This window comes from Coenobita brevimanus, chromosome 38 (genome assembly GCF_032717465.1).
Source record: "Coenobita brevimanus isolate Jiangsu-jjx chromosome 38, ASM3271746v2, whole genome shotgun sequence".
NCBI classification, from domain to species: domain Eukaryota; kingdom Metazoa; phylum Arthropoda; class Malacostraca; order Decapoda; family Coenobitidae; genus Coenobita; species Coenobita brevimanus.
In genome coordinates this window covers 20,282,236-20,297,084 of record NC_136991.1, presented here as the reverse complement: position 1 = coordinate 20,297,084, position 14,849 = coordinate 20,282,236, and positions in this window count along the sequence as shown.

Genomic DNA, 14,849 nt, shown 5'->3' with positions numbered 1-14,849 from the left:
TAGCCCCACCCATAAGTCACGTGAGCTGTGATGTGATGGTAGACACACGCGAGACAGGACCACATTTGCAGAAGTTGTTTCTAGGGTTCAAAATGTTCGCAATGGTGAGATTTAGATATCTGTAAGAGTAAAATTGAGATTCCAAATCCCTGTGCACTTGTAAAACAATACCAATCAGTGCTTAACTAAACCTTTCATGCTGTTGTATAACCCTTTCACCCTAACCAATATTCCATGACTTCTCTACACCTGTCTACTCTTCCATTACAATAACTGTCATTTCTATCCAATTACTGAAACTATACCTCATACCAATTAATCTGGCCAGGCATGTATGGCAACATTGCTCCTGCCGAGATTCTGATTGGCTGGAGTTGTTTGTTCGATTTCGTTGCCGCTAAAACTGATACTCATTTTATTATCAGATATGATACTGAGTTTGTCGACAATACAATCATCAAAAGCAATAAGAAATCCGTTATATACTTATGAACAATGAAATTTTCGTAGGAAGATAGAGATATGAGTCAACAAAGTATTATAACCGTCCAAGTCAAGGTCAGCATTCGAACAATTCCTTTAAATCTCCGACACTCCGTAATATAACAGAAAATTAAGGAAAACTGCTTAATCTAAGCGTTGGTATAACACATTTAAATTTTAAGATCAGTCCATACTGTGATAATAGAGGATATATAATGAAACACTTTTCCTTTAGCCTACTTTGATTTCTCGCGATTTTTTCAAACCTCCCTCCCAGCAGAACTCGTCTTTTCATTAGAATTTTTAATTATTCAGAGTTGTGGCACGATTTAAGGGTGCTGACTGATCTTAAAATTTAAATGTGTGTTATACCAACACTTAGATTAAACAGGTTTCCTTAATTTTTTGTTATATTACAGAGTATCGGAGATATAAAGGAATTGTTCGAATGCTGACCTTGACTTGGACTGTTAAAATACTTTGTTGACTCATACCTCTATCTTCCTACGAAAACTTCATTGTTGATAAGTATATAACGGATTTCTTATTGCTTTTGACGATTGTACTGTCGACGAACTCAGTATCATATCTGATAATAAAAAGAGTATCAGTTTTAGCAACAACGAAATCGAACAAACACCTCCAGCCAATCAGAATCTTGGCAAGAACAGTGTTCCCATACACGCCTGGCCAGATTAATTGGTATGAGGTATAGTTTTTATATTATATATGCATGGAACAAGCCATTTCCTCAGGCCTATAGCTATTTGTAAGAACAGCTCTTGGGATAGAAAGATGCTTTTGTTTTTTGTAATTCACATGAAAAAATCAGCATTTACTGACAAGTTTTGCTTTAGAGCCAACACACCTAAATCTGAGTGCTTGATTGAAACCGGCAATATTTCAGCCAGCATCCTAACCAACCAATTCACTCATACTGGTATCTGGTAACCTTACCCAACTACCTTAACTACATCAGCTTATCAGTTTATTTTGGTGCAAAAACGAATCACGTTTTTCAAGAAAGAACTTAAGTGATTGCACATACTTGTCGGTACTGATGAAAAATTTGTGTCTTTTATTATCAATTTCTGAAGCTTAACTGTATGAGAGAACACTAAAACAGGTGAAAAATACAAACCAAACTAACCATTTACCAACGCTGACCAAACTCTGATATGTGTAATTTCTGCCATGTAATATAATATTGTATATTCACTTCTTACACGTCATTTATTCATGACTTTTCATAGGCAAGAAGTGTCACACAATGATGTTGTTGGACTAGAGGCAGAAGCTTACTGGCTTGCCCTCAAATGTGCTAACTAAAGCACTGAGCTGGCTAACACGCAAACTTTCAAACAGTTGCAGTTTCAAAAATCTATTCAGAAAGTACACAGGTAGTCTGAAATAAACCAGAAAGCATAATTTAATATCCTGACTCAATATTACGCGCCACGCCGCCAGCATAGAAGTTTTTGTTTACTCGTATTCGTTATGGAAGCGTTTAGTGTTGTAAAATCTTATGAACAGCCTTGTATTTCTCATATATTTTAGCCTGCAAGGAAAAATTTGATTCCTGAATTATTCAGTTTTTATAAATGGAAAAACCGGTTATCATATTTAAGAACAGTTAAATTTGTTATACGAAAGGGGGGTCTCTTGTGGCGTTTTATCCTCCTGTGACATTCCAATACTATTTTACGGCTTAACCAGATGACGAACGCCTGGCGTGAACAGCAAATTTATTTATGGTACGAAAAACAGGAACGTCAGACGCTCACATTCGTCAATACTGGCGTTTAGTGTTTATAGTACGGCCCAAAGAAGGCGAGGGAGGGGAAGATGATGGTGCGGTGGGGGGAGGCTGTAAATACCTTTTCTTGGAAAAATGACACGGTCTTCTAAAAAAAAAAAAAAAAAAATCTAAATAGACAACGTGAAAGTTTGCATTTGGTCAGGAGACATGAACAATGGAGTTGTTTTTTTTATGGATTTTTTTTTCTCAAGCTCATGTCAATATCCTGAGGAAAAGATTCTTATGATAAAAATGACACGGTCTTGTTTTTGTGACATTTCGTTATCTTACATATAAAAATCAATGCGTGTGTGTGTGTGTGTGTGTGTGTGTGTGTGTGTGTGTGTGTGTGTGAGAGAGAGAGAGAGAGAGAGAGAGAGAGAGATTTTTATTGGTGTAGACGACGCTTGAAATTATCGATCACCAAGGGGTTGGGGAGGATGGCATGAGGTCACGCAATTCAGGCAGATTAGGTATATATTCTTTCATCATCAAATGATCAGGTTGGTAGTGTCCTGGACTAAGATTAATACTTTTACAATTCACTATATATATGGATTCTTTTTTTTTTTTTTTTCATTTGTACATTTTACTTTCATTCCAGTTCACTGTGTGGTTATTCCTTTTTTTTCTTATTTCTTCTTCATTCTTTCTCTGTCTCTCTGTCTGTCTGTCTATCTGTCTCTGTCTCTGTCTCTGATCTCTTTGTCTGTCTGTCTCTTTCTCTCTCTCTCTCTCTCTCTATTTTTCTGTCCGTAAAATGCCCGCCGCCGGACCACCCACCCCGCCACTCCCCACCCCACCACCGGGCCACCACCACCCCACCACCCCAGGAAGAGACAACGGAGGGGGGTTAATAACCCAGGGCAAGAGGGTCACCCGCCCACCACTGACCTGTGCCCCTTTTCCCCGCAACTGCCCCGACACCAGGTGAACCAGGATCGGAAACCACCCCGCAGGCGGGACAACCATCGACAGCAGTGGGGTGGGACTGAACAAGAGTCAGTCCCTAGTAACATTTTGGCTACGGCCATAGTTACACCCCTCAAGGGGAGGAGGCCCTTCAGTGAGCCACGAGGTGTCCCTACCTCTGCCACGTCCAGGGCAAGAGGCCCTACAGTGTGCCATGAGGGAGCAATACCCTCTGCCACATCCAGGGCAGGAGGCCCTTTGGTGAGCCACGAGGGGCCAGTACCCTCTGCCACATCCCGGGCAGGAGGCCCTACAGTGTGCCACGAGGGGCCAGTACCCTCTGCCACATCCAGGGCAGGAGGCCCTACAGGGTGCCACGAAGGAGCAATACCCTCTGCCACATCCAGGGCAGGAGGCCCTACAGTGCGCCACGAGGGGCCATTACCCTCTGCCACATCCCGGGCAGGAGGCCCTACAGTGTGCCACAAGGGAGCAATACCCTCTGCCATGTCCAGGGCAGGAGGCCCTAAAGTGTGCCACAAGGCTCCAGTACCCTCTGCCACTCCAAGGGCAGGAGGCCCTAGTAGAAAACGAAAAGTGGGTCCCAGGGTAAAGCAACCTGAAGCCACGGCTGTGACAGAGACAGGAGAGAGAGTCGCCTCTGTGCTGCCCTCCCTGTATGTAGGAGAGGACATGGTCTCCGTGTGCACTCCACCTTCCGCGTTCCCCTGTGGGAATAGCTTGACACCACCCGGGAGAGTTGCCCCGAAGGTGTCACCAGAGTGGAGGCAAAGTCCGAGACCAGACCTGCCTCCCACTCCTTGGAGATTTTTGTCTTCCCCAGGCACCAGCAGGAGACGAGGCCACAGCCCAACCCTGACGGCGGGTCCCCTGGCAGACCACCGCAGCCCCAGGACCCCCAGGCGAACCCAGCAGACTATAGGCGAGGGTAACATTGATCCCCTCACCCCGCGGAGCCACCGACGCCAGACTCGCCTCCTCCAACTGTTTGGCCCCAGCCCCGAGGGCCACCACTCAGGTCGAGGCCCCAGACAGGCGGGCCTCCCTGCACCCCACTGACGAGACCCTGAGGTAAGGGTCTACCTTCAAGTCGAGGCCCAAGACAGGAGGGCCTCCCTGCAACTCACCAACGGACCGGACCCTGGCAGTGACTCCCCTGCGGGTATAGTGTGTTGCCCGCCACAGGCAGAGTCCCCCTGAGGTCCTCCCCCTCGAACAGAGTGACAGAGTGAATTAACCCAGGAAACACGGGTAAATCAGTGACGCCCCTTAGATCTAAGTAAACCCGAGAAAGAGGAACAGTGAACAGTGACAGAATGACAGAATGTGATCCATATGAAACAAGCAGCTAATATTAGTTAACCCAACAAATTCACATGTCCCTTAAAGGAAAGTAATTCAATAATAGTAAGTTAAGTACTATCACCCTCCCAGAATAAAGGAACTTCCCGTAAGTGTGAATGACATTCAGGGTGCGCGGGAGAACCAAAACCTGTGAAGAATGTCGCCATGGCTAGTTAACTGAGTCGAGTGTCATGACCCGCACCCTGACTTCCTTACAGTAATTTTCCTTCCCCAGACTCTTAATCTTGTGTATTCCCCTTGCTACTGTGAATATAGATATTTTGGGTTTAAATGAAGGACGATCATCCACACTTATAGAACAAAGCCATTGTTATATGTGTATCATATCGTGTGTTGAGTACAGTTGTATCTCGTGTCATCCCAACCTAACTCTGTGTCCCTGTATCCTATATCCTAAATATCACTCTGTATCATATTGTAACGGTTTTAGAATTAAGGCAATAGATGTGTTAAGGTATACTGCCTAGTTTTTATGTCCTGTTCCTTTGTTGGTGCTTTACTTCCGGTCCGCAAAGAGGACCCCGCTCAGTCGCTAGTGTTTTTAGGGTGAGGAGTCAACCTAAAAACCCTCAGCATAACACTGGTGGCAAGCGATGGTTCTGGATCCGAGTAAAAGCACGGAGGAACAAAAAAAGGAAACTTGCACAATGCCAGGCAAACCGCACATTCAATTGCCAAAATGCAACCTGGACCAATGTGACATTGATGTATATTTGGATATGATTAAACCCCTCTTAGACATGGGGTTTGACTCGGACAAGGAGAAAATTGCGGTCACATTACCTAACCTGGAAAAAATAATCACCAATGTCGCATCAAAAGTAGTTCCAGAACTGACATGGGACCAGTTCACGCAAATTGTGAAACAGGCAGTGCCGCCATCTCTGGGCACAGTTGTAGCCTTATCGCAACTAGACACCCTCACATACGACGGAAGCCTCGATGACACCTTCATCCAGGCTAGGCGGCTCGTCACTGCTGCATACCCGGGCACAGACGCAAAAACCCGGGTACAACTCATATTCCACAAACTCCTCAGGATCCTTCCTGGTTTCGTTAATGACCACTTCACAATACATGAACCGACGAGAGACCTGGATAAAGAAACCAACCTAATAAGGCGCCTTCTAGCCGTCCACTCCTCCCCCAAATGCATCGGCGACATTAAGCAATTCCCAACGGATCTCATCCCTGTAAATCCGTGGGAATTTTCTCCCTGCTGCCCTGAGTGCCCAATCCACGACATTCGTGAACAGCTAAAAGCTGCCCGGCGCAGCAGAGCAACACAAGGGCGCCTACAGGCCTCCTCACCATGCGCCAATTGCCCCAAGCCTCAAAGCAGGAAAGCGGGATGAAGAAAGCACAGAAGGCGCCACCCCCACTGCCCCCGCGGCCCGCCATAATGATGGGGGCCACCTCACATCTCTCCCAGTCTACAACAGGGGGAAACATCATCTTTCCTTTTCCTCTCCTCTCACTGTCTCTTCTATTTTGCCCTCCCCTATTCCTACCCCTATTCCTAACCTTCCCACATCACACACCACTTTCTCCACTACTACCGCCTCCCCCCTGCCTATTCCTCCCCAACACAAAGCCTGCCTCCCCCTTCACAGACCTCCTAGAACCTTTACCTCATCTTCCCCTAACCTACTTCCCAAAACCGCCTCCTCCTGTCTACTCCCTCCCACCTACCACCCCGCACCACCCACCACCATCACTTCCCCGCCACTCATTTTCCCCGCCAACACAGCCAACTCATTCGCCTTCCCTATCACACCATCCTCCTCCTCACTCTCACCTGCCTCTCTTTCCTCGCTCACCTCCCCCACCCCACCCTTAGCCTCACCTCCGCCTGCATCTCCTCCGGCTATCCCACCTCCTCCAACCCACCACTCCCAATCACTGCCCGCTATGCCCACCACCAACACCGCACCACACCACCCATCACCAACTCCCACCTTCACCGCCGCGGCAACAACCACCACCACCGTACCACCACAACTCCCATCTTCACCGCCGCGGAAACAACCACCACCACCGTACCACAACAACTCCCACCACACCCCACCCACACCCCACCACGCACCGACCCACGCAACACATCACCCACCAACTCCCCACTTGCCCAACCACCATCACCGCCAACGCCCACCCTCACCACCACGACCACCAGATCACGACGCATCTTCCGCCCACCATCTACATACACCCCAACACCTCCATCTCCCCCCCATCCTGCTCCCCATTCCCCAACACATGACACCCACACCCGAAACACCACCCCCATTACCCTCCCCCTTCATCAGGCATCGTGGAAACTTCCAATGACGAAAACTGAGAGCGTGCTATGGTGCCTCCACGACCACCCACCCATCAGGATTCGATGGACACCCCAGCTTCTCCGTCTCCTACACCAGACAAACCGCCCATCCTCCATCCGTCTCTCTTTCAACCCCCCACTGAGAGCCAATCACCATAACCCACCACTGGACAAACCTCCTGCAACACCTCACCCCGGCCCACAGGACGTTCACCTCCACCACCTACCACCTGCAGTCACGAGGTCGTGTCTTTTTCAACGACGATGGTGGTAAAATGCCCACCGCCGGACCACCCACCCCGCCACCCCCCACCCCACTACTGGGCCACCACCACCCCACCACCCCAGGAAGAGACAACGGGGGAGTTAATGACCCAGGACAAGAGGGTCACCCGCCCACCAATAACCTGTGCCCCTTTTCCCCGCAACTGCCCCGACACCAGGTGAATCAGGATCGGAAACCACCTCGCAGGCGGGACAACCATCGACAGCAGTGGGGTGGGACTGAACAAGAGTCAGTCCCTAGTAACATTTTGGCGACGGCCATAGTTACACCCCTCAAGGGCAGGCGGACCTTCAGTGAGCCACGAGGTGTCCCTACCTCTGCCACGTCCAGGGCAAGAGGCCCTACAGTGTGCCACGAGGGAGCAATACCCTCTGCCACATCCAGGGCAAGAGGCCCTTTGGTGCGCCACGAGGGGCCAGTACCCTCTGCCACATCCCGGGCAGGAGGCCCTACAGTGTGCCACGAGGGAGCAATACCCTCTGCCACATCCAGGGCAGGAGGCCCTACAGTGCGCCACGAGGGGCCAGTACCCTCTGCCACATCCCGGGCAGGAGGCCCTACAGGGTGCCACGATTGGCCAGTACCCTCTGCCACTCCAAGGGCAGGAGTTCCTAGTAGAAAGCGAAAAGTGGGTCCCAGGGTAAAGCAACCTGGAGCCACGGCTGTCACAGAGACAGGAGAGAGAGTCGCCTCTGTGCTGCCCTCCCTGTATGTAGGAGAGGACACGGTCTCCGTGTGCACTCCACTTTCCGCGTTCCCCCATGGGAATAGCTTGACACCACCCGGGAGAATTGCCCCGAAGGTGTCACCAGAGTGGAGGCAAAGTCCGAGACCGGACCTGCCTCCCACTCCTGGGAGATTTTTGTCTTCCCCAGGCACCAGCAGGAGACGAAGCCGCAGCCCAACCCTGACGGCACGTCCCCTGGAAGACCACCACAGCCCCAGGACCCCAAGGCGAACCCAGCAGACTACAGGCGAGGGTAACACTGATCCCCTCACCCCGCGGAGCCACCGACGCCAGACCCGCCTCCTCCAAATGTTTGGCCCCAGCCCCGAGGGCCACCTCTCAGGTCGAGGCCCCAGACAGGCGGGCCTCCATGCACCCCACCGACGAGACCCTGAGGTAAGGGTCTACCTTCAAGTCGAGGCCCCAGACAGGAGGGCCTCCCTGCAACTCACCAACGGACTGGACCCGGGCAGTGACTCCCCTGCAGGTATAGTGTGTTGCCCGCCACAGGCAGAGTCCCCCTGAGGTCCTCCCCCTCGAGAAGAGTGACAGAGTGAATTAACCCAGGAAACACGGGTAAATCAGTGAAGCCCCTTAGATCTAAGTAAACCTGAGAAAGAGGAACAGTGAACAGTGACAGAGTGACATATGAAACCAGCGGCTAATGTTAGTTAACCCAACAAATTCACATGTCCCTTAAAGGAAAGTAATTCAATAATAGTAAGTTAAGTACTATCACCCTCCCAGAATAAAGGAACTTCCCGTAAGTGTGAATGACAATCAGGGTGTGCGGGAGAACCAAAACCTATGAAGAGTGTCGCCGTGGCTAGTTAACTGAGTCCAGTGTCATGATCCGCAACCTGACTTCCTTATAGTAATATTCCTCCCCCAGACTCTTAATCTTGTGTACTCCCCTTGCTACTGTGAATATAGATATTTTGGGTTAAATGAAAGACGATCATCCACACTTATAGAACTAAAGCCATTGTTATATGTGTATCATATCGTGTGTTGAGTACGGTTGTATCTCGTGTCATCCCAACCTAACTCTGTGTCCCTGTATCCTATATCCTAAATATCACTCTGTATCATATTGTAACGGTTTTAGAATTAAGGCAATAGATGTGTTAAGGTATACTACCTAGTTTTTATGTCCTGTTCCTTTGTTGGTGCTTTACTTCCGGTCCGGAAAGAGGACCCCGCTCAGTCGCTAGTGTTTTTAGGGTGAGAAGTCAACCTAAAAACCCTCAGCATAACACTGGTGGCAAGCGGGTGGTTCTGGATCCGAGTAAAAGCACAGAGGAACAAAAAAAAGGAAACTTGCACAATGGCAGGCAAACCGCACATTCAATTGCCAAAATTCAACCTGGACCAATTTGACATTGATGTATATTTGGATATGATCAAACCCCTCTTAGACATAGGGTTTAACTCGGACAAGGAGAAAATTGCGGTCACATTACCTAACCTGGAAAAAATAATCACCAATGTCGCACCAAAAGTAGTCCCAGAACTGACATGGGACCAGTTCACGCAAATTGTGAAACAGGCAGTGACGCCATCTCTGGGCACAGTTGTAGCCTTATCGCAACTAGATGCCGTCACATACGACGGAAGCCTCGATGACACCTTCATCCAGGCTAGGCGGCTCGTCACCGCTGCATACCCGGGCACAGACGGAAAAACCCGGGAACAACTCATATTCCACAAACTCCTCAGGATCCTCCCTGGTTTCATTAAAGACCACTTCACAATACATGAACCGACGAGAGACCTGGATAAAGAAACCAACCTAATAAGGCGCCTTCTAGCCGTCCACTCCTCCCCCAAATGCATCGGCGACATTAAGCAATTCCCAACGGATCTCATCCCTGTAAATCCATGGGAATTTTCTCCCTGCTGCCCTGAGTGCCCAATCCACGACATTCGTGAACAGTTAAAAGCTGCCCGGCGCAGCAGAGCAACACAAGAGCGCCTACAGGCCTCCCCTCCATGCGCCGATTGCCCCAAGCCTCAAAGCAGGAAAGCGGGACGAAGAAAGCACAGAAGGCACCCCCCCACTGTCCCCGCGGCCCACCGTAATGACGGGGGCCACCTCACATCTCTCCCAGTCTACAACAGGGGGAAACATCATCTTTCCTTTTCCTCTCCTCTCACTGTCTCTTCTATTTTGCCCTCCCCTATTCCTACCCCTATTCCTAACCTGCCCACCTCACACACCACTTTCTCCGCTACTACCACCTCCCCCCTGCCTATTCCTCCCCAACACAAAGCCTGCCTCCCCCTTCACAGATCTCCTAGAACCTTTACCTCATCTTCCCCTAACCTACTTCCCAAAACCGCCTCCTCCTGTCTACTCCCTCCCACCTACCACCCCGCACAACCCACCACCATCACTTCCCCGCCACTCATTTTCCCCGCCAACACAGCCAACTCATTCGCCTTCCCTATCACACCATCCTCCTCCTCACTCTCACCTGCCTCTCTTTCCTAGCCTACCTCCCCCACCCTACCCTTAGCCTCACCTCCGCCTGCATCTCCTCCGGCTATCCCACCTCCTCCAACCCACAACTCCCAATCACTGCCCGCTACGCCCACCACCAACACCGCACCACACCACCCATCACCAACTCCCGCCTTCACCGCCGCGGCAACATCCACCACCACCGTACCACCACAACTCCCACCTTCACCGCTGCAGAAACAACCACCACCACCATATCACCACAACTCCCACCACACCCCACCCACACCCCACCACGCACCGCCCCATGCAACACATCACCCACCAACTCCCCACTTGCCCAACCTCCATCACCGCCGACGCCCACCCTCACCACCACGACCACCAGATCACGACACATCTTCCCCCCACCTGCCCAACCTCCATCACCGCCGACGCCCACCCTCACCACCACGACCACCAGATCACGACACATCTTCTGCCCACCATCTACACACACCCCCACATCTCCATCTCCCCCCCATCCCGCTCCCCATTCCCCAACACATGCCACCCACACCCCAAACACCACCCCCATTACCCTCCCCCTTCATCAGGCATCGTGGAAACTTCCAATGATGAAAATTGAGAGCGTGCTATGGTGCCTTCACGACCACCCACCCATCAGGATCCGACGGACACCACAGCTTCTCCGTCTCCTACACCAGACAAACCGCCCATCCTCCATCCTTCTCTCTTTCAACCCCCACAGAGAGCCAAACACCATAACCCACCACTGGACAAACCACCTGCAACACCTCACCCTGGCCCACAAGACGTTCACCTCCACCACCTACGACATGCAGTCACGAGGTCGTGACTTTTTCAACGACGATGGTGGTAAAATGCCCGCTGCCGGACCACCAACCCCGCCACCCCCATCCCACTACCAGGCCACCACCACTCCACCACCCCAGGAAGAGACAACGAGGGGGTTAATGACCCAGGGCAAGAGGGTCACCCGCCCACCACTGACCTGTGCCCCTTCTCCCCTCAACTGCTAGGTGAACTAGGATCGGAAACCACCTCGCAGGCGGGACAACCATCGACAGCAGTGGGGTGGGACTGAACAAGAGTCAGTCCCTAGTAACATTTTGGCGACGGCCATAGTTACACCCCTCAAGGGCAGGAGGCCCTTCAGTGAGCCACGAGGTGTCCCTACCTCTGCCACGTCCAGGGCAAGAGGCCCTACAGTGTACCATGAGGGAGCAATACCCTCTGCCACATCCAGGGCAGCAGGCCCTTTGGTGCCCCACGAGGGGCCAGTACCCTCTGCCACATCCCGGGTAGGAGGCCCTACAGTGTGCCACGAGGGGCCAGTACCCTCTGCCACATCCTGGGCAGGAGGCCCTACAGGGTGCCACGAGGGAGCAATACCCTCTGCCACATCCAGGGCAGGAGGCCCTACAGTGCGCCACAAGGGGTCATTACCCTCTGCCACATCCCGGGCAGGAGGCCCTACAGGGTGCCACGAGGGAGCAATACCCTCTGCCACGTCCAGGGCAGGAGGCCCAAAAGTGTGCCACGAGGGGCCATTACCCTCTGCCACTCCAAGGGCAGGAGGCCCTAGTGGAAAGCGAAAAGTGGGTCCCAGGGTAAAGCAACCTGGAGCCATGGCTGTGACAGAGACAGGAGAGAGAGAGTCGCCTCTGTGCTGCCCTCCCTGTATGTAGGAGAGGACACGGTCTCCGTGTGCACTCCACCTTCCGCGTTCCCCCGTGGGAATGGCTTGACACCACCTGGGAGAGTTGCCCCGAAGGTGTCACCAGAGTGGAGGCAAAGTCCGAGATCAGACCTGCCTCCCACTCCTGGGAGATTTTTGTCTTCCCCAGGCACCAGCAGGAGACGAGGCCGCAGCCCAACCCTGATGGCACGTCTCCTGGCAGACCACCGCAGCCCCAGGACCCCCAGGCGAACCCAGCAGACTACAGGCGAGGGTAACACTGACCCCCTCACCCCGCGGATCCACCGACGCCAGACCCGCCTCCTCAAACTGTTTGGCCCCAGCCCTGAGGGCCACCTCCCAGGTCGAGGCCCCAGACAGGCGGGCCTCCATGCACCCTACTGACGAGACCCTGAGGTAAGGGTCTACCTTCAGGTCGAGGCCCCAGACAGGAGGGCCTCCCTGCAACTCACCAACGGACTGGACCCGGGCAGTGACTCCCCTGCAGTTATAGTGTGTTGCCCGCCACAGGCAGAGTCCCCCTGAGGTCCTCCCCCTCGAACAGAGTGACAGAGTGAATTAACCCAGGAAACACGGGTAAATTAGTGAAGCCCCTTAGATCTAAGTAAATCCGAGAAAGAGGAACAGTGAACAGTGACAGAGTGACATATGAAACCAGCGGCTAATGTTAGTTAACCCAACAAATTCACATGTCCCTTAAAGGAAAGTAATTCAATAATAGTAAGTAAAGTACTATCACCCTCCCAGAATAAAGGAACTTCCCGTAAGTGTGAATGACAATCAGGGTGTGCGGGAGAACCAAAACCTATGAAGAGTGTCGCCGTGGCTAGTTAACTGAGTCGAGTGTAATGATCCGCACCCTGACTTCCTTATAGTAATATTCCTCCCCCAGACTCTTAATCTTGTGTACTCCCCTTGCTACTGTGAATATAGATATTTTGGGTTAAATGAAAGACGATCATCCACACTTATAGAACTAATGCCATTGTTATATGTGTATCATATCGTGTGTTGAGTACGGTTGTATCTCGTGTCATCCCAACCTAACTCTGTGTCCCTGTATCCTATATCCTAAATATCACTCTGTATCATATTGTAACGGTTTTAGAATTAAGGCAATAGATGTGTTAAGGTATACTGCCTAGTTTTTATGTCCTGTTCCTTTGTTGGTGCTTTACTTCCGGTCCGGAAAGAGGACCCCGCTCAGTCGCTAGTGTTTTTAGGGTGAGAAGTCAACCTAAAAACCCTGAGCATAACACTGGTGGCAAGCGGTGGTTCTGGATCCGAGTAAAAGCACAGAGGAACAAAAAAAAGGAAACTTGCACAATGGCAGGCAAACCGCACATTCAATTGCCAAAATTCAACCTGGACCAATGTGACATTGATGTATATTTTGATATGATCAAACCCCTCTTAGACATAGGGTTTAACTCGGACAAGGAGAAAATTGTGGTCGCTTTACCTAACCTGGAAAAAATAATCACCAATGTCGCACCAAAAGTAGTCCCAGAACTAACATGGGACCAGTTCACGCAAATTGTGAAACAGGCAGTGACGCCATCTCTGGGCACAGTTGTAGCCTTATCGCAACTAGATGCCGTCACATACGACGGAAGCCTCGATGACACCTTCATCCAGGCTAGGCGGCTCGTCACCGCTGCATACCCGGGCACAGACGGAAAAACCCGGGAACAACTCATATTCCACAAACTCCTCAGGATCCTCCCTGGTTTCATTAAAGACCACTTCACAATACATGAACCGACGAGAGACCTGGATAAAGAAACCAACCTAATAAGGCGCCTTCTAGCCGTCCACTCCTCCCCCAAATGCATCGGCGACATTAAGCAATTCCCAACGGATCTCATCCCTGTAAATCCATGGGAATTTTCTCCCTGCTGCCCTGAGTGCCCAATCCACAACATTCGTGAACAGTTAAAAGCTGCCCGGCGCAGCAGAGCAACACAAGAGCGCCTACAGGCCTCCCCTCCATGCGCCGATTGCCCCAAGCCTCAAAGCAGGAAAGCGGGACGAAGAAAGCACAGAAGGCACCCCCCCACTGTCCCCGCGGCCCACCGTAATGACGGGGGCCACCTCACATCTCTCCCAGTCTACAACAGGGGGAAACATCATCTTTCCTTTTCCTCTCCTCTCACTGTCTCTTCTATTTTGCCCTCCCTATTCCTACCCCTATTCCTAACCTGCCCACCTCACACACCACTTTCTCCGCTACTACCACCTCCCCCTGCCTATTCCTCCCCAACACAAAGCCTGCCTCCCCCTTCACAGATCTCCTAGAACCTTTACCTCATCTTCCCCTAACCTACTTCCCAAAACCGCCTCCTCCTGTCTACTCCCTCCCACCAACCCCCCCCCACAACCCACCACCATCACTTCCCCGCCACTCATTTTCCCCGCCAACACAGCCAACTCATTCGCCTTCCCTATCACACCATCCTCCTCCTCACTCTCACCTGCCTCTCTTTCCTAGCCTACCTCCCCCACCCTACCCTTAGCCTCACCTCCGCCTGCATCTCCTCCGGCTATCCCACCTCCTCCAACCCACAACTCCCAATCACTGCCCGCTACGCCCACCACCAACACCGCACCACACCACCCATCACCAACTCCCGCCTTCACCGCCGCGGCAACAACCACCACCACCGTACCACCACAACTCCCACCTTCACCGCTGCAGAAACAACCACCACCACCATATCACCACAACTCCCACCACACCCCACCCACAC